The sequence below is a fragment of the Callospermophilus lateralis genome, chromosome 11, assembly GCF_048772815.1.
Source record: "Callospermophilus lateralis isolate mCalLat2 chromosome 11, mCalLat2.hap1, whole genome shotgun sequence".
Classification (NCBI taxonomy): domain Eukaryota; kingdom Metazoa; phylum Chordata; class Mammalia; order Rodentia; family Sciuridae; genus Callospermophilus; species Callospermophilus lateralis.
The window spans coordinates 40936119-40957105 of NC_135315.1; positions in this window are offsets into that span (position 1 = coordinate 40936119).

Genomic DNA, 20987 nt, shown 5'->3' on the forward strand with positions numbered 1-20987 from the left:
TCTTAAATACGTTGCAAGGTTTTGTCTGTTTCCATTTAAGATTGATGAAGCAGCACAAGCAAATCCAGCAAAAAAGGTGACAGAAATAGTACAAGACTAGGGCATTGCTTTGTTAATTTTGAGATGGGGGGGTCTCACTATGTTACCTAGGCTATTCTTGAATTTGAGGACTCAAGTGTCTGCCTTAGCCTCTGAAAGCTGATGCCACAGTTGCGGATTTGCTCGGCTTTACTTATTGCTTTAGAGTTAATACAGTGCCTCAGGAGTGTAGCAACTTGTATGTTGTTTTAAGAAAACTCTTGTGGTAATGCTTACTTTCAAAGCATAGAAAAGCTCTAGAGTAAAGGAAAATGACTATTAAGGAAAAGAAAAATGATCTTTTAGGGGAACTAACAGACTTATAATAGGAAATCTGTCTGCTTAAGGTAGATAAAATAAAACTCTAGTAGTATGGGTCTTTTGAGAAGGCAAAAAAAAAAGAAAAAAAAAACTTTAGCTGTGTATAATATTAAAGTCTTGTTTCCACTGAGAAATGTTGGAACAACTTACAGTTCTGTGAGCAGATTTTAAAAATTATATAGTAGGTTATGAATTTGAAAGCCAGGAGAAAATCTGCCCAAGTAACTTCTTGAATGTTATCTATATTTTTACAAAGAGCAGCACAAAAGGTATCTAATCTTTCAGTCTCTTATGACTTCTTAAAAATTTTCTACTTTATAATATATCTGCTCTATAATTTTTAAAGAGGATACCATTACTTATTCTCCATAGCATTAGATTATTTACTTTTTTTTTTTTAAAGAGAGAGTGAGAGATGGAGGGAGGGAGGGAGAGAGAGAGAGAGACAGAGAATTTTAATATTTATTTTTCAGTTCTTGGCGGACACAACATCTTTGTCTGTATGTGGTGCTGAGGATCGAAGCCGGGCTGCACGCATGCCAGGCGAGCGCGCTACCGCTTGAGCCACATCCCCAGCCCCAGATTATTTACTTTCTACACCAACAAACCTAATCAAGTTAAAGATAGTTGATTGGAAGATATATTGTTTGTTTAAGATGTCCAGAGTTGTTTGCAACTGAATTAACTATTTACTTTCCACAACAACATATTCAATCATTTGATCAGATGATATATTTCTTTTGAGATGTTCATAATTCTAATTTTTTTGTGAAAACAAAAAATAGTGCCGATATGAAAATGAGATTGAAAAATATAAGTCAATAGAAACATGCTTGAATTTTTCATTCCCTTATGGGAAGAAGATACAGGATAGTGATACTTTAGATTGAATGACCAAAGGAAGATGTGGAGGGTTCTTGACTTGGATCAGATTGCAGCTGCATGATTTTAAATTGTTTCTCTTATATTCTTCACCACAAGCATGTTATTTAAACAGGCAAGATATCATTTGAGTTCAGATTTGATTTCCTGTTTTGGTACCTGATGGGGTGCATTTGAATGCAGGAAAATGTTTCTTGTACTCAGCAAACCAACCACCCTTTGAATGAAATCACCTTAACTGCTATAACTTGATCTTGGGTTGCTAAATTTCAAGTTGATGATCCTTGAAGTTCCCTGCCTGTTTTGTGATTGAGATAAAGTTGGATATGACTGGTTTGCACTGCCCTCAGGACAGCCAGGCTGAACAAGGCCTGAGAGACACTAGTATGTTTCCTGGTGGAGGCAGTGACAGGCAAGAGAACTTGGCTGTCATCCCGCCAGCACAAGGATAAGAAAAAAATATAAAGCATAAGTTAAACATTGTCTCATGAGCCAGAAACCACCAAGACAGTGAATCCAGCTTCCAGCTTCATCAGAAGGAAGATTTTTTTTTTTGGTGGTGCTGGGGATCAAACCCAGGGAATTGTGCTTGTGAGGCAAGCCCTCTACCAACTGAATTATATCCCTAGCCCTTGTAGATGACATTTTATGCAGTAAGTTCTCACCAAGTTCTGGCCTAAGTACATTTTAACTAGAATATATAAATTTTATAAAAAGTACTACAATTACATAGAAGTTCATTATGTAAGATAAAATCAGATAAAGCATCACTTGGAGAATACTGGATTGGGAGAATACTGGATTGTTTTTAAATCCTTAGGGGTTTTAAATCCTGTAGGGTTGTGGCTCAGTGGTAGAGAACTTGCCTACCATGTGTGAGGCACTGCGTTCAATTCTTAGTACTATATATAAATAAAGGTCCATCAACAACTTAAAAATATTTTAGGGGCTGGGGTTGTGGCTGAGTGGTAGGGTGCTTGCCTAGCATGCATGATTCACTGGGTTCGATTTTCAGCACCACATACAAATAAATAAAGATCCATCAACAACTTAAAAAATATATTAAATCCTTTTCTCTCAAGAAGAAATTATTGGCAGTAAATGCCACCTAAAGAAATGTTCATCATAATCTTGGCCTGTGTTTCTGTAAGGTAGTTGGAAGGAGTGACTATTAGATTAAACTGCCCTTTGCTCAAGCAAAAATCTGGTCTGAACCAGGTGTAAGTGGTATATAGTTGGGTAAACCCATTTTTTCATTTGATTTAGGTTTAACAGGTTTAACAGTTGAAGAATCAGAAAAGGATTAATGTAGCTGAAATTGGGGAAGGAAAATTTTTTAAATGTTTATGAACTCCAGCATTATTTATTACTATTAGAGACTGCAGTTATGGTTATTGTTATATAATAGCAGAAATCAGAAATCTTCCCCTATAGTCCCACAAAGGGAAGCTGCTCTTTTGGTTTGAAAGTAAACCCTAGGCTTTTGTTAGGAAAACCTATAGTGCAATGTTGTCTACCATTTACTTTGATAATTATTTTTGTTTTAAATGAGGCCGGAGTACTGTGAGTCTTTAAAAATTGTTCTTCAAAATAGTGTAAACTCCTTTCTGGGTTATACAGACAGTTGCTGGGTAGATTTCCTTGCAGAAGTATTTTTCATGTAAAGTTAGGGTGGCCTTTGTGCAAGTTTGTGATTCTCAAACTCTCAGAGCCTTTTGTGACAGTTCCTAATGAACAGCTGTATGTGAGACCCCCTTCCTTCATAACCTCTTCTTTCTTTTTTTTTTTTCTGTACCAGGGATTGAAGTGTGAGGTAGGAGGATTGCAAATTGGAGGCCAGCTTTAGCAATTTAGCCAAGATCTGTCTCAGAAATTAAAAAGAGGGGCTGGAGTTGTGGCTCAGTGGTAGAGTAATTGCCTATCCCTGGGTTTCATTCTCAGCACCACATATAAATAAATGAATAAAATAAAGGTCCATCAACATCTAAAAATATACATATTTTTTAAAATTAAGAATTATTATGTAAAGAGATTAAGGATGATGAATATTAAAAATGTGGAGAAAAAATATAAAACATCCAGAAATGAGGCTAATACAAAATGGAAACCGTAAAGAAGTTTGCACTAAGCCAAGTATTTGGTTCTACACAAAATGGGAAACCCTGTAGATTCTACCTATTGTAGTCTCCATCTCATAGCTATTATTAAGGGAAAAGACAGTTAAAGTTTTATTATGTTACAAATGAATGTTGTCCACTCCATCATTCATATGTGAAACTAAACACTTTAAGGAATGTGTTGGTATTGGGAGGCGGGGCCTTTGGAAGGTAATAAAGTCATGAGCCTTTATCATGGATTAGTGCACTATAAAAAGGATTTCAATCGAGTATGGTGGTGCACACCTGTAATCCCAGTGGCTCAGGAAGCTGAGGCAAGTGGATCATAAATTCAAAGTCAGCCTCAGCAAAAGCAAGACGCTAAGCAACTCAGTGAGACCCTGTCTGTAAATAAAATACAGTAGGGCTGGGGATGTGGCTCAGTGGTTGAGTGCTTTTGAGTTCAATCCCTGGTACCCCCTCACCTCCACCAAAAAAGATTTCAGCTGGGCACATTGGTTAGTACACCTGTAATCCCAGCAGCTTGGAAGGCTGAGGTTGGAGGATTGCAAATTCAAAGGCAGCCTGAGCAACTTAGCAAGACACCATCTTAAAAAAAATAAAAATAAAACAAGCTGGGGTTGTGGCTCAATGGTTAAGCGCCCCTGGGTTCAATTTCAGTACCAAAAAAAAAAAAAAAAAAAAGGAGGGGGGTGTTATTTCAGGAAGCTCCACTCTTATTTTTACAGTGAGGATAAAATTAGATGGGGACAGAAAAGGGTCCTCACTATGCTGGGTTTACTGACACCATGCCTGTAACCCTAGGCTGAGGTTAGAGGTTAGAGGACTAAAAGTTCAAGGCCAGTTTGGGCAACTTAGAACTGTAGCTCTGCTGTAGAGCGCTTACTTAGCATGTGTGAGGTACTGGTTTTAATCACCAATACTGGCAAACAGAATACCCCAACCATGTACCCTAATCTCATACTCCAGACCTCCAGAACTGAAAGTTTATAAGCCATCCAGCTGAAGGTATTTTGTTGTGACAGTTCCAACAGACAATCACACTAGAGGGCCAGCTGGTATGCCTCTTTAATTAGATGTAAGCTGGGCTAAAGCATAGAAACCCACTTCTATATGTTCCACACCAAACTCTTCATCTCTAAGAACTTGAACATTATTAAAACTATATCAGTGGAACTCAGAGGAGAATGAGCAGATGAGACCCTGGGCCTACTGTGTTGAAGGGTCTGCAGACAGCATCTGGGAAACAGGACCAGGAACTCTCCAAATCAGGTTGTCCCCATTTCCCCTGCTGTATGACAATAAGCCTGTTTCACTTATTTTACTCAGTAAATTTCATGATCTGCCCAATTCTTGTAATTGAGTTTATAAACCATTACCCAAAAGGCCTCTTTTTCATGGTCATAGGTAAGCTGCCTCAGTCCAAAGTAGCCTTGCCCCTTTCTTGAATTCTACCACACCACACCACTTTCCACACCACTTCCTTGGCCTTTCAAATATGTCCTGTTGCTAGTTAATCATTCCCAGGTATTTATGCTTCATTTAGAAGGCAAATTCCTTGCAGGTGAGGACATCCCACAATCTCCTACAGATCTCTGTCCTTGGCTGGTATTTGAGTCACAGTGACAGATTGTCACAGTGAGACTTTGGCTGTGGACAAATCAGAGGGCAGAACTCCCTCCTGGGCCTCATTCTAAGCCTCTGCTCTGGCAGTGGCTGCCCTACCCTGGGTTCCTGCCTCAGAGAGATGAAAGACCAGCCTCTGGTGAGCAGCATGGACGTACCCCTAAATTGGGCATTTCAGATAAGAGAGGCCCCAGGCATGCTTGCCCAGCTTGTTCCGGGTGAGAAGGCGGTTTCCTAAGACTGTCTGGGTCACACTGCTCAATGCCTGGCAAAGACCCAACCTTCTGGGCTTGGCCCCATCTGGCCTCAGATCAGGAAGATGTTCATATGGCAGGTTGGCTCAGTTCCTAGTCCCAGGAAATGCAGCCCTGAGGATGCTGTGGAGGTGATGGCAGCGGCTACAGTCCCAAGAAAAACTCTGGTGCTTGCTAGCTGGACTCTCAGCTGTTTGTAACTTTAAAAGCCTCGATATAAGAATGCTGTAATAATGCCTCCCCTACATGAGTCGATTTTAGCTTTGATTTTCTGTCTGCACAGTGTTGGGTGCATGGCAGGCACTTGACATGTACTACTGCTATTTGTTGAGCACTGATCATGTGCTCATCGCTATTTCTGGTGCTTCTTAATAGCCCTGTAAAGTCCTAATATCCTCATTTATTGATTGATTGATTTTTTTGTGGTGCTGGGTGAACCCAGGGCCCTGTGTATGCAAGGCAAGGACTCTACAACTGAGCTATATCCTCAGCCCAGTATCCTCCTTTTATAGCTTTGGAAGTTCAGGGAGACCAACAGATAAGAGAGGATGGAACCCTGTTTCTCTCCAGAATGGCTATGGATGGGCTCTAGAGATTAGGGAAAGTACTCAGTCAACATTAGACTCCTAAATAAATCCCTGCCTGTGTCTTTGCAGTCCTCTGGGGCCAGCTGTGATGTCAGGCTAAACCTTTCCCAACACACCCTATTTCCACTGAATTGTGGAAAAAGCAAAAGATATATATGTGTGTGTGTGTGTAAAATTGACAAATTATATATATATATAATCTGTCAATTGAAACACACTCAGATTAATGACTATGGTGCCTGTCTTTTGCCCATTGCCTAGAGAGATCATGCTAGAAATTGGGGTTTTCCCTTCATGCTGCTGTGCATGAGAACCTATCTCCAACAGGTCATTTTTATTGCCCATGTGACAAATCCAACTCAAACAGGCTGTAGCAGGGTGCAGCAAAGCAAGTCAGGGGAGATGAGAAAGTCAGCTGACCTTGCAGCTGGGCGGCATTCAGGGTCAACACCAGGTCAGGTTACATGCAACGTGAGCGCCTTCTACCAGCTGTGCTAGGCAAGGGGAGTCTCACCTGCTCAGGGAGGACCTAGTAGGAGTATCAGCTGCCAAGGCTGGCACTGGGTGAGTCTTGAGGCCAGACTGGATGGGAATGCAAAAGTTATCCAGGTCAACTGACACCTATCTAAGGAGCAGGGAGAATTCAGAGTCAGGAAGGGCCCAGGTCAGAAATAAAGCTCAAGTCAATCTTTCCACATTTCACTGATTAAGAATTATACTTGCAGCCGGGCATGGTGGCACACACCTGTAGTCCTAGCAACTCTGGAGGCTGAGGCTGGAGGATCGTGAGTTCAAGGCAACTTAGTGAGGCCCTGTTTCAAAATAATTTTTTTTTTTAAGGGCTGGGGATGCAACTCAGTGGTAGAGTGCCCCTGGGTTCATTGTCTGGTTTGGTACTGGGGGAAAAAAAATGAAGATATATTATCTTATCTACAGTGGGATAGATAAAAATCAGTAGTATCTAGGATTTGATGAAATACAAAATCAGTGGAATTTGCATACATTTAAAAGCTCAGTGAGATGTTATATTGGTAGAAATAGTAGTAGCACAAAAAACCATTTAGAACAGGGCCTAGCTGAAGCCTGGGAGGGAGCTGTTATTTGTCTGAAAAATCACATCTCCACAGCAACACCAGCCGTGGTTGGGTGTTTATGATTATCTCATCATCCATACAAATTTGAAGCAAAAACCAGATAATTTGTTTTTTACTGTGTTGAACAGTTGTTCTGTTTCTTGTCCCCCTCCAAAGAAATGCTGAAGGCCTGAAAAACTGCCGCACCCCACTCTGGACCTCTTGTGAGCATTAGATAATCAGGGAATGATCAGGGGGGAGGAAAGAAGTGGATAGAAACCCAGTTTGGCTTCCTGTCCCAAGACACAAGCCTTGGAGCCCAGGGGAGGAGCCTCCTTCCATGGCAAGCCTGCAGGGGCTGGGGAGGCTACAGCTCAGGGTGGGTGGAGGCTTCAGCAAGAAACAGTACTCCCTGAGATGGGCCGAAGATACTATGTGGGGGCCCCTTGGGTATGGGCAGATTGGGGTACAAAATCCCGTTTGGGGTTTTGATTCTCAGTCGGCGGGGCAGTGGCCGTTGTATCCCGGGTTCCTTGACACTGTGCCTCCCTCGGTCCCAGCACTGGTCCCTCGCTCGTCCCTTCACTCCTCGTGGTGTGTGGTTCATGCATTCACCAGGCACAATGGAGCACTTGTCGGATGCCAGACTGTGTTGGGCACTGGGAATGCCGAGACAGGCCCTGTCTTCAAGTAATTTGGACATCGCAGGCCTCATACCCTTGAGCAGCTCAGGAAAGGATAACCTCATAATTGCTATGATGGGCCACATGAGGGGTCACTCACCATGGAAGCAACAGAAAGAGCCTGCAATGGGTCTGCGAGGCTGGGAACCCCAGCTCTCTAGCAACTTGCATGGAGCCTTGGGCAAGGGACTGTGCTTCTCTGAGCCTGCTTCCTTGGCTGTAAAATGAGGGTAACACATCCTTAAAGAGTTGTTGTTAGGAGGGTTGGGGCCTTCATATTTTTCAACCTGGAATCGGGCCTGGCACCTATAGCACAACTTTAAGTGTTGTTTTTCTTTATTGCCTGCAAGTTCTTGGTATGGTACTGGGATCCTGAACCCACTCCACCCTGTACTCACAGCCCCCACCCCTGCTAACTCACAGTGAGTGTGCCCCATGGTCCTCTCCAGCCAATGGAGGGGTGACAAGGAACCCCAAGGTAAGCTGAAGCTGAGGCTAGTGTTGACCATCACAGTGACTGTGGGACTTCTGAAAACCTACTTGACAGGTCCCTTCCCTGGAGATTCTGGACAGTAACCCAGACCACACAGAGAACCAACGGCCTGAGAACCACCCATCTGATGTGCAACCCTTCATGTTACTGAAGTCAGGTCAGCTTAGCCAAGACAGGGCAGAAGCCCAGCAGCAGAGCCAGGGAGGGAAACAGAGCTGCCACTTTGTTTCAATCCTATTGTTGGAACTCCTGCTCCAGCAGTCCCTACTGCACAGGAGACCCCTACCACACAGGAGACCCTCAAAGGGTCCGTGACCACAGCAGAAAGCACAAGACATGGGCTGGAGTTGCTGCTCGGGGGTGGAGCCCATGTGAGGCACTGGGTTGGATCCTCAGCAACACATATAAACTGCATAAATAAATAAATAAGAAGACCAGAAACCAGGGACGAAGCCTGGGTCAGGGCCTGCTCCCCTCCCTCTCGGGCTGCCTCTTCCCAGGCTTCAGGGCCCACTTATACAGTTGCTGCCACGCAGGGCTCCAGTCTAAGTGGCTGTGGCGCCCTCTCTTGTGCTACACTGCCTCCCAGGCCCTCACGGGCTTGGCCACCAGGACTCCGTGTGTTCACACAGGGCCATCTCTGCAGGCTGTAAGGTCAGGTCTGAAGAAAGTGGTTGGAAGCAGAGGGTTTCCTTCCACTGGGGAACTGGTCACTGAGGAGTCGGCCCCACTGCCTCCGGGCAGCTCCAGGACATTTGGGGGGCACAGCCTGCCTATTGATTTTGATGTTTATTTTTGCAGTGCTGGGGATTGAACCTAGGGCTTTTATGTGCTAGGTGAGTACTGTACCCCCGAAGCCTAGGAGACTATTTTTATTTATTTATTTTTATTTTTATTATTTTTCACTTTTTAATTTTTTATTACTTACACATGACAGAGACCCTATTTTTGACTCTTACAGAGAACCCTTTGATACTCTCCCCAGAGGAAAACATGCACTCCAAATTTTGTATTCATTTCCGCAATGTTAGATAGAATCTCCTGGCATCCACTCTTGCTGATGCTGTCCCCATAGGTCTTTGTCTACTTTATACCTGGACCTCTTAAAATTTCTACTGCCCTGGGCCCTGTCCAATCTCTCTAGCTTTCTCAGAATTGAAGCCTTCTTCACTGGCCTCTCTCCTTTTATTTATTTATGTATTTTGTGGTACTGGGGATTGAATCAAAAGAGGCTCTGCCACCAAGCTATTTCCTTAGCCCTTCTTGATTTTCAGATAGAGTCTCTCCAAGATGCACAGACTGACTTCAGACTTATGTTTCTCCTGCCTTAGCCTCCAAAGTAGCTGGGATTACAGTCCTGTGTCAGACCCAGCCCTCCCAAATCTTTTCAAATAAATTCATTTAAAAAAAAAAAAGAGTCAAGTTTTCATAATATTACTTAATATTATTGTTGGAGATCTAGCTCGGTGGTAGAGTGCTTGCCTACCATGCACCAGGCCCTGGGTTCCATTCCCAGCTCTGCAAAATACTACTACGACTAGCACCCAGAGCAGCAGCAGCTAGTAGTACAGATGATTGGCAGATATGGCTCATAATATGAGCGTTGTTTGCAAAGACCAAGTCAGGAAAGTAGTGGCTAAAAGAGGAGGGGAGGAGACCAAAGGAATCCAGAAAGAGGTATTCGGCTATTTAGCATTGACAGGTTTTGTGTACATGATGATTATCACTGAATAAACTTAAACATTCTGAAAGTAAGGCGTGCTGATTATGAATAGCAATACTATGTAGCAAATGAACAAAGTACTATTGATATCATAGTGTTCTCCCTGCCTCTTGCCTTGCCCTCTCTGGTACATTCTTTCTCACACAGCTGACAAGCAAAAACTAACTTGATAACTGCTCTGGCAGTTACTGGTGCAGCCAGTGACTCAGAAGGCTGAGGCAGGAGGATCACAAGTTTGAGGCCAGTCTCAGCAATTGAGTGAGACCCTGTCTCTAAATAAAAAATAATAAGGGCTTGGGGATGTAGCTCAGTGGTAGTGCAACATTAGGTTCAATCCCCAGTCCTAGATTGGAGGGAAAAAAAGGTGTCGATTTCAGAAAGAAAAAGAAATATCATCCCCAGACACCTCAAGGCAGAGGAAGAAGCCGAGACAAGACGGGATGGCTTGGGTGGGCACGGGAGGCAGGTGGCCCATTGCAGGCTGTGATGGGAACACAGACCCTGGGCCCAAGGTGTGTGGGGGGATGGGGAGAATGAGGACCACCAGGTGGGAGCCAGTCAGAGAGGTGGGGAGGGATTAGATAATCAGGGACTCTCTGCCCGGAAGGAGGCATTCCAATTCCAATTCGGACAGCTGAACTTGAGATAGGACAGGGAAACCATGACTTGGGGCCTGCCCAGGCAAGACCCAGGGTCCTGAGATGACGCATTCTGAACTCACATGACCCGGGCTTTGGGAGTTCACTGGAAACTGGCTGTTGGAGTGTCCCTCACCCACTCTGTGCCTGGCCCAGGACCTGGCACTTGGTAGGGACGCCTCAGATATTTGTCACACGAAGGAGCAGGGAGTAAATCAGGATGCCCTTTCGGCTCACTTTCTGTCATTGGTCTGTGCTGCAAAACCAGCAAACTAGGCCACGCGCCTGACCCAGTTTTCCCATCGTGGCCTGCCGAGCCCCAGAAGCTGCAGCTGCGCCGGGAGCCAGCTTCCAGGGTGACTCACGGGCGCTTCCCTGCACCGCCTCGAGGCTCGGCCCTGGCCAGGGCTGCGGCTCATCTCCAAGTGGAGAAAGGGGCTTTGTGGGCTCCGGGAGCTGGCGTCTGCTGGGCTGCACCGCCCCCCGGTGGCCGCCAGCTGGGCCCAGCGCCTGGGCCGGCAGGGGCGAGGCCTCGCCCGGGACTGGAAGCTCCAGCGCCCTCCCCTGGGAGCCCAGCGCCCTCCCGGCCAAGCAGGCGGAGCCGTCCCCCCACCCCTACCCCCACCCAATAGGGGGCCCTGGGCGAGGCCCTGACAAAGGATGGGTTTGTTTCTGCAGACGCCTCCCAGCAACAGCCATCCCAGCCGCGAGCACCCCTGACCCCGGCTGCAGAAAGGGTTCCTGGCTTGCTGCCGAAAGTCTGGCTTATGGCCGGCTTGCTGCATCCCCAAAGCCGTGTCCGCCGCCTCTTTTTTTAAAACAGATCTGAAGAACCTTTGCCTTTCGCCTTCTGTGAGCTGCCTCTTCACGTCTTTGCTCTTCTATTTCCTTTTTTTTTTTTTCCTTTCTCTTATTGATGTATGGAAGCCCTTAAAATGTCAAGTCCTTCTTCTGTGTTGTGCATGTATTTCTAAGTTTAGAATTCACCTTCTGATTTTGCTTTTGGTGATTTTTGACACGCACACACACACACTTGACATTTTAATGTGATGTGACACTTGGATGTTTTGATTCTCTCTCTCTCTCTCTCTCTCTCTCTCTCTCTTTTTTTCCTGATAGGACTGTTTCTGTTTGAGTATCAAACATTTTCCTAATTTTTGTTTAGATTCTATTTTTTTTCTTTTCTTCTCTTCTTCCCTCCCTTTCTCTTCTTCCTACATGTCTTCTCCTCTATTTGGCTTTTAAACTCATCTGGAATTATATATATATATATATATATATATATATATATATATATATATATATATATATATATATTTTAATTGTAGGTTGGACACAATATCTTTATTTGTATTTTTTTATTTTTATGTGGTGCTGAGGATAGAACCCAGCGCCTCACATGTGCCAGGTGAGTGCTCTACTGCTGAGCCCCAGCTCCAGCCCTGGAATTAATTTTGATAAAAGGTGTAAGATAAAGGTCTACAGTTAGCCAACTCCCCAGTGCAGCCACCCCTCTGTATTCTTGAGGGAATCGGTTCCAACCCCCTCAGATGCCAAAATCTGGGGATGCTCAAATCCCAATACTTTAATATTGTAGATTACTTACAATACTCAATACAACCTAAATGCCATATAAGCAGGTGTTATACTGTATTGGGTGGGGAATAATGACAAGAAAAAAGTTTGCAGGCGTTCAGTACGGATGAAACTCTTTGGAGACCATTATTTCCCATCTCCTTGGATTGAATCTGTGGATGTGGAACCTAAAGATAGAAAGGCCACCATGCCAATTCAGCCTTCTGATTGTAGTAGACTATTTCCTCACTGGTTTGCAATGCCACCTTGATTGTAGACTAAATGCTTAGGCCTGTTTCTGACGAAGTTCCTGACCTTATCCATATATATATGGATAGGTCACTATATATATATCTCAGCACAATTCACAGTAACTAAACTGTGGAGCCAACCTAGATTTCCTTCAGTGGATGAATGGATTAAGAAATGTGGCATATATACATAATGGAATTTTACGCAGCAATAAAAGAGAATAAAATCATGGCATTTGCAGGTAAATGGATGTCATAGGAGAAGATAATGCTAAATGAAGTTAGCCAATCCCCCCAAAACAAATGCCAAATATTTTTTCTGATATAAGGAGGCTGATTCAGTGGGGTAGGGAGGGGGAACATGGGAGGAATAGATGAATTCTAGATAGGGAAGAGGGGAGGGAGGGAGTGGGAGGAGTCAGGGGATTAGCAAGGATGGTGAAATGTGATGGACATCTCAATCCAAAGTACATGTATGAAGACACGAATTGGGTGTCAACCTACTTTATATACAGAGATATGAAAAACTGTGATATATATGTGTTATAAGAATTATAAAGCAAAAAAGTGCACGTACAAAGGCATGAATTGGCGTGAACATACTTTATACAAAGATATGAAAAATTGTGCTCTTTATGTGTAATAAGAATTGTAATACATTCTGCAGTCATGTATTTTAAAAAATTTTAAAAAATCATATTAGACCCTTGATCATAGACTAAAAACATTTATTCACCTTCTCCTCCTTCTCCTCCTCCTCCTCCTCCAGAGACTGAACCCAGGGGCGCTTAACCACTGAGCCCCATCCCCAACCTTTTTTTATATTTTATTTTGAGACAGAGTCTCGCTAAGTTACTTAGGGCCTCCCTAAGTTGTCCTTGAACTTGTAATTCTACTGCCTCAGCTTCCCAATTATAGGTGTGCTCCACCATCTCAGCTCACATTCTTCTTTTTCTTTTCTTTGGCACTGGGGATTGAACTCAGGAGCATTTTACCTCTGGGCTATATCACCAATCCTTTTTTTTTTTTTTTTTTTTTTAATGCAGAAAGTATGAGATAATTAACATCTCCAGCAAAATATAAAAGTACACAAAATATGCTTATTTCAAACAATGGATGCTAGTATTTTTAAAATATTTAACATTTGGAAAAATGTCTCTATCTTTTCCTACTAGAAAGAATTAATATTTATTATATCTTTATCCATTTGTATGTCTCTGTTTGTGGTTTGCTGGTTATGTTCTTTGCTTCTTTATATAATGGCATTTATATTTTTGTATTGGTATGGAAAAGAATTTATTGAGCTATGAATTATGTTTTCTCTCAGATATGATAAGAACAAATTCTTCCTTATAATGCCAAGTGAAGCAAGCCAGTCCAAAAAACCAAAAGCTGTATGTTTTCTTTGATATGAGGATGCTGATGCATAATGGTGATTGGCCAGGGGGCGTGGCACAGGAGGAATGGAGGAACTTTAGATAGGGTGAAGAGGAGGGAGGGGAAAGGAGGGGGGTAAGGGGGTAGGAATGATGGTGGAATGAATGAGACATTATTATCCTAAGTATATGTATAAGACACGAATGGTGTGAAAATACTTTATGTAAATCAGTGTCTTGAAAAATTGTGCTCTATATGTATAATAGGAAATGAATTGCATTCTGCCATCATGTATAACAAATCAGAATAAAAAATTCTCCCAATTTGTTGTTGCCATTTAAATTTGCTTAATTTTAAAAAATTCTTCAATTTTTAAAATTTGTCCATTTTAGTTATACATGACAGTAGCATGTATCTTGAGATATCATACATATACATGGAGTGTAACTTCCCATTCTTGTGGTTGTACATGATGTGGAGTTACACTGGTTGTGTTTTCATATAAGAACATAGAAAAGTGATATCCGATTCATTCTACTGTGTTTCCCATTCCCATCCCCCTTCCGTTCCCTTCATTCTCCTTTCTCTAATTCAGTGAACTTCTATTCTTCCCTCCTTCTGCTTATTATGAGTCAGTATCCACATATCAGAGAGAACAATTGACCTTTGTTTTTTTGGGGGGATTGGCTTATTTCACTTAGCATGAAAGTCTCCAGTTCCATCCATTTACCAGCAAGTGCCATATTATAATATGGCATAATTTCATTCTTCTTTATGGGTAAATAATACTCCACTGTGTATGCATACCACATTTTCTTTATCCATTTATCTGTTGAAGGTCACCTAGGTTGGTTCAATAGCTTAGCTATAATAGCTTATCTATAAGCTATTATATGATGTGGCTGTGTCACTATAGTAAGCTGATTTTAAGTCCTTTGGGTATTTGATGAGGAGTGGGATAACTGGATCAAATGGTGGTTCCATTCCAAGTTTTCTGAGGAATCTCCATACTGATTTCCAGAGTGGTTGCACCAATTTGCAGTCCCACCAGCAATGTATGAGTGTACCTTTGCCCCCACATTTTTGCTAACATTTATTATTACTTGTATTTTTTTTTAAATTTTTCTTTTAGTTGTGGATGGACACAATGCCTTTATTTTATTTATTTATTTTTATGTGGTGCTGAGGATCAGACCCAGTGCCTCACATGTGCTAAGCTAGCACTCTACCTCTGAGCCATAACCCCAGCCCATTACTTGTATTCTTGATAATTGCCGTTCTGACCGGAGTGAAATAAAATCTCAGCGTAGTTTTGATTTGCATTTATCTAATTGCTATCTGAACATTTTTTCATATATTTGTTGAAAGATCGTGTTTCTTTTGTGAAGTGTCTTTCATTTTCTTTGTCCATTTATTAATTGGGTTATTTATTTATTTATTTTTTGATGTTAAGTTTTTTGAGTTCTTTTTTTTAAATATATATATATATATATATATATATATATATATATATATTAGCAGCAGATGGACACAATATCTTTATTTATTCATCTATTTTTTTTACATGGTCCTGAGGATGAACCCAGTGCCTCACATGTATGAGGCAAGTGCTCCACCATGAGCCCCAGCCCCAGCCCTGAGTTCTTTATATATCCTGGAGATGCAAGTGGCAAATACTTTCTCCCATTCTGTGGCTTCTCTCTTCACATTCTTGATCATTTTCTTTGCTATGAATAAGCTTTTTAATTTGATAGCATCCCATTTATTGATTCTTGCGCTATAGGAATCTTGTTGAGGAATTTGGTTCCTAAGTTGACATGGTGGAGAGTTGAACCTACTTTTTCTTCTAGTAGGTGCAGGCTCTCTGCTCTAATGCCTAGGTCCTTGATCCACTTTGAGCTGAGTTTTGTGCAGGATGAGAGATAGGGGTCTAATTTCATTTTGCTACATATGAATTTCCAGTTTCCCAGTACCATTTGTTGAAGAGGCTATCTTTTCTCCAATGTATGTTTATAGTACCTTTATCTAGTATGAGATAACTACATTTATATGGGTCTATCTCTGTGCCTTGTATTCTGTACCAATGGTCTACATGTCTGTTTTGTTGCCAATGCCATTCTGTTTTTGTTACTATAGCTCTGTAGTATAGTTTAAATTCTGATATTGTGATGCCTCCTGCTTCACTTTTCTCACTGAGGTTCAATCCTTTTTTATTTTAATTTTTTTTTGGCACTGGGATTGAACTCAGGGGCACTCTACCACTGTGCTATATCCACAGCCCTTTTTACTTCTTATTTTGAAGTAAAAAAAACTTAGGGTCTCCCTAAGTTGCTTAGGGCCTTGCTAAATTATTGAAGCTGGCCTTGAACTTGTGACCCTTCTGCCTCAGCCTCTCAAGCTCCTAGGATTACAGATGTGTGCCACCATACCTGTCTTCAGAGTCTTCTTTAAAGTCCAGGTAAAACACAGTTTTGAATAAAGTGCATCTGTACGTGAGTACTGGGTAGGAAATATTTCATTTAAAAGGGAATGGATACTTTAAATTGGATACTTTAAATTTCTATAATCCAAAATGCCAAACCTCCCTCCAGAATAAATATAGACTAATGTATCCCACCAGTAGTGTGGGAGCATGCCCTTTTCAATGCATTATTATCTGTAAATATATCCCCAATTTGAAAGACAAATACCATCTCATTGTTCTCTCTTATTCTGAATTTTATTGTTTGCTATTAAATTTTAAATGACCATTTGTAAAACACTTACATATAAACTTATTGTAAAATGTGCATGACTTATAAACAACAAAAACTTACTAAGGCTGGGCATGGTGGTGCACACCTGTAATCCTCGCGACTTAGGAGGTTGAGGCAGGAGGATCACAAGTTCAAAGCCAGCCTCGGCAACTTAGTGAGGCCCTAAGCAACTTAGGGATGACTATGTCTCAAAATTTAAAAATAAATAAATAAATAAAAGGACTGGGGATGTAGGTTGATGGTAAAGCACCCCTGGGTTCAATTCCCAGTACTGCAAACAAACAAACCAACCCCTCAAAAACCAAAGAGGCATTAACTCAGATTTGAATATACGTAGAGACTTGTGCTATTCCCCCAATGGAGAGACTTAATAGTGAGAAGGTGCTGTGCTCACCAAGTAAATACATAGGTTTTGTGCAATTCTAACAAAAACTCCAGTTGGATATTTTGGAGGAATTTTACCCAGTGAATCTATAGGCCATAGACAAGTGGGGCCGAGAATACTGAAAAAATAGTGATTGAACCCACTGAAAATGGCTGGGGTGGGGGAGGGGCTGAGCGACGCAGTACCTGGGGCAAGGAGACAGGTGGAGGAGGTTGCAGGGTGTGTGTGTGGGGGGGGGGGGGGGGCAAATGGAGATCCATCAGAACGTTCAGTAATTCTGCCCTGGGATGCTAAATCTAAAAAAATGAACTATCAGGTGTACAAATATTTCTTTACAAGGATATTGATTGAAGTGTTATGTACTATTAAAAAAAAAAAAAAAAAAAGAGGCCAAGGACCAGGATGTTACTCAATGGTAGAGCTCTTGCTTACCTTGCATGAGACCTTGTGTTCAATCCCCAACACTGAAAACAAACAATAAGCAAAAACCCAGGCAGAGTGGTGGTGGCACACGCTTGGATTCCAAGCAACTTGGGAGGCTAAGACAGAAGGATTGCAAGTTTGAGGACAGCCTCTGCAATTTAGCAAGGCTCTAAACAACTTAAGGAGACTCTTAGGGAGATGCTTCATTCAAGCCAGCCACTGCGACTGCATTATCTATTGCCGTGCACCCAAATTAGGGGCTTCAAACAAATACTGGCAAGCCCGGCACTGTGGTGTGAGCCTATAGTCTCAGCTACTTAGGAGGCTGAAGCAGGAGGCTCCCTGAAACCCATGAGTTTGAGTTTGCGATCACCCTGTATCAGAGGGCGACCATGTCTCAGAAACCAAAAACAAAAAATGATCTGTTGCTTCTCATGGTCTCTGTTGTGGTCCTCTGCTTTGCACAGTGCTGGCTGGGGTGGCTCTGGTGGCATTCACCAGCCCCAGACTGGGTGTGGACATCCAAGAAGACCTCTCACTAGCCTGGGTCTTGGAGCAGATACTTCTGTTCTCCTCTGGGCACCTCTTTTCTGGTTGATATCACCAGGAGATGGCCTGAACTTCCTTAGAGCTTGGGTAGATGGTTTACAAGAGCAAAAGCCCCATTGTACCAAGGTCTATCAAGCCTCTGCTGACATCACTCTTCCTAATATCCCATTGTCAACAGAAGTCCAAGTTCACACTTAAGAGGGTGCAAACCCTGGGCCATGTCGTTCAGTGGGCACCAATAAAGTGGTCCACCATGTGTCTGAGTAATATAAAGGAAAACTGATTTCCTCCACTTATTTAAACCAAGTCAAAGACATCACCAGTGCCTCATTAGTTTTCGTTTCTTTCTTTCTTTGAGTACTGGGGATTAAACTCAGGGGCTTTCAACCACTGAGCCACATCCCCAACCCTATTTTTCACTTTATTTATTTAGAGACAGGGTCTCACTGAGTTGCTTAGTGCTTCGCTTTTGCTGAGGCTGGCTTTGAACTCATGATCCTCCTGCCTCAGCCTCCCGAGCCACTGAGATGACAGACTGCTTGGCTTTGTTAATTTTTTAAAAGAAGAATGACTCAAGCTCACCTCCAGGAGAACCAGCAACTCTGTAGCAGATGCCCAGGCTTACAAGCTGGGCTTGCTGGTTTGGGAGTGTGAACATAAAAGCTTTCAATTTAAAAGCAAAGAAAGGGCTGGGGATGTGGCTCAAGTGGTAGCACGCTTTGCGCAGGGCGCTGGGTTCGATCCTCAGCACCACATATAAAATAAAGACGTTGTGTCAGTCGAAAACTAAAAAATAAATATTAAAAAAATTCTCTGTCCCCTCTCTCTCTCTCTAATAAATAAATAAAAGCAAAGAAAGGCTGCCTTCGCCACCAGCTCAGCTGTGTGAGCACCCATCCACGCGCCCCATCCCATCATTGTTCCAACAATCTGTTAAAACATGATGGATTACTATGAAGTTCTAGACTTTTGAGTTTATTGTTGGGACCACACAATAGGACCATTTTTTTTTTTTTGTCTTTAAAATTGTTGTAATCTCTGTATGCACTTCGCTTTTTTTTTTTTTAAGAGAGAGAGAGAGAGAGAGAATTTTATTGTTTATTTATTTATTTATTTTTAGTTTTTGGCGGACACAACATCTTTGTTTGTATGTGGTGCTGAGGATCGAACCCGGGCCGCATGCATGCCAGGCGAGCGCGCTACCGCATGAGCCACATCCCAGCCCTGCACTTTGCTTTTTTATTAAATGTAATCCAAGGGAGCCTTGACTTTGAGTAGTGCTAGGACAAGATTGTATTCTAACACCAGCATGGATCTGCTTCCCATTGTGTTTGACACGTGAGCCAAGTAGTGTCTGTCAGCCTGCTGTGAGCTAACACTGCCAGGATGAGGCTCCTGTAGAAGTAATTTTTTTTTTTTCAGTATTTAGTAATGAAAGATATTAATGCGTTAATGGTAATACATTTCTGGTTTAATATAAATTTAAGGATGCTTTCTAGTTGTACATGGATGCTGGCAACTTAGTAAAATTTTGACAATTGTTTAAATATGTAATGTTAAGCTTAGGTTTAAAAATCTGGTAAACTGGGTCTTTGTCATTTGCTTAAAAAAAATAAATGTGAATGTGTTTGGTGCATTTAAAAAAATAAATAAATAAAAGCAAAGAAAGTGTTTGAAAGCATCGGAAACATCTATGAGGGGGCATGTAGCCAAGCCTTTATCATGTAGTGAATGTCAATGGGAAAAACCATGAAAAGCTGCAGTCCACACAGAGGTCTGGAGATCGCCAATTTGACATTTAGGCAGAATAAGCAAAAAGCACGAGTTACAAAGGAGGATGGGCAGGGTGCTGATGGAGGGCACTGGTCAAGGAAAGCCCGAGGCGTGGAGAGAAGCTCAGCCTCGTTATGGCTCACAGGTGTCCCAGGAGCCGAAGGGAACCGAATGACAGACTGTCCTCCTGTTGAACCTGCCCTCAAGGCCCATGGAGGGGGACAGCAGGAAGCAACTTCTACTAAATGACATATGCACTGCCAAGTCTCCCCCTGAGCAAGTGCAAACCAGAAAGGATCCAGGGCTGGCTTGTCTTCTTGGTTCTGCAAACTATAGCTGGGCTTTGGTAGGCTCCTTTGTAAAGGAGGGGCGGGACAAAATAGGTGGTTTTTCTGTCTTCCTGGAGCTTTGTAAATCTTTTCAGAAATAGGATCTTCCCACAAGGAAGGTGTATTTGAGAGTAGGTGTGCTCAGACCGGAGGAACCCCATTCTCCAGGCCTTTCCCCAGCTCTCAGCAGCCCTGAGACATCTCGGCCCACTGTGCAATCCTCTGGACAACTGAGGTCCTTCCCATCCGCCATTTCCCAGGGAGACCCTTCTAGCAGGACTATCTGGCAGAGGAAGCAGCTCATCCATCTCTTGTGTGGTTCTCTTTTTTTTTTAATATTTATTTTATTTTAGTTTTCGGCGGACACAACATCTTTGTTTGTATGTGGTGCTGAGGATCGAACCCAGGCCGCACGCATGCCAGGCGAGCGCACTACCCCTTGAGCCACATCCCCAGCCCTTGTGTGGTTCTCTTGAAGATGAAGATGTAGGCTCACCTGAGATCCTCTGTTTTTGTCTCCTTCTCTATTCTTTATGGGTAAAATGACCACAAGATTGATTTTATGTGAAGTGAAATTCACATAAAATCAATCATTTAAAGTGAACAATTGGTCTGGGTGCAGTGGTATGTGCCTGTAATTCCAGTGATTTGGGAGACTGAGGCAGGAGGACTGCAAGTTTGAGGCCAGCCTCAGCAACTTAGCGAGGCTCTAAGCAACTGTCTCAAAAAACAAAAAAACAAAACAAAACAAAACAAAACATCTGGGGATGTAGCTCAAGGATAAACATCCTTGAGTTCAATCCCTAGTACTAAATTTTTTTTAAAAAAAGTGAACAATTCAGTGGCATTTAGTACCATATCAATGTTCTCAACCTCCATCTCTTTTTTTTTTAATTATTTATTCATTTATTTTTACATTCAACCTCCATCTCTTATCTAAATAAAAGCATGAAAATTCTTGGAACTAAGTGAGACCTCCCACTTCTATTAAGCAGTCAACCTGCCAACCCCACCCCCAGCATTCCTCTCTCTCTCCCCAGCCTGGAAGCTGTGAATCTGCTTTCTGTCTCTATGGATTTGCGTGTATTGGACAT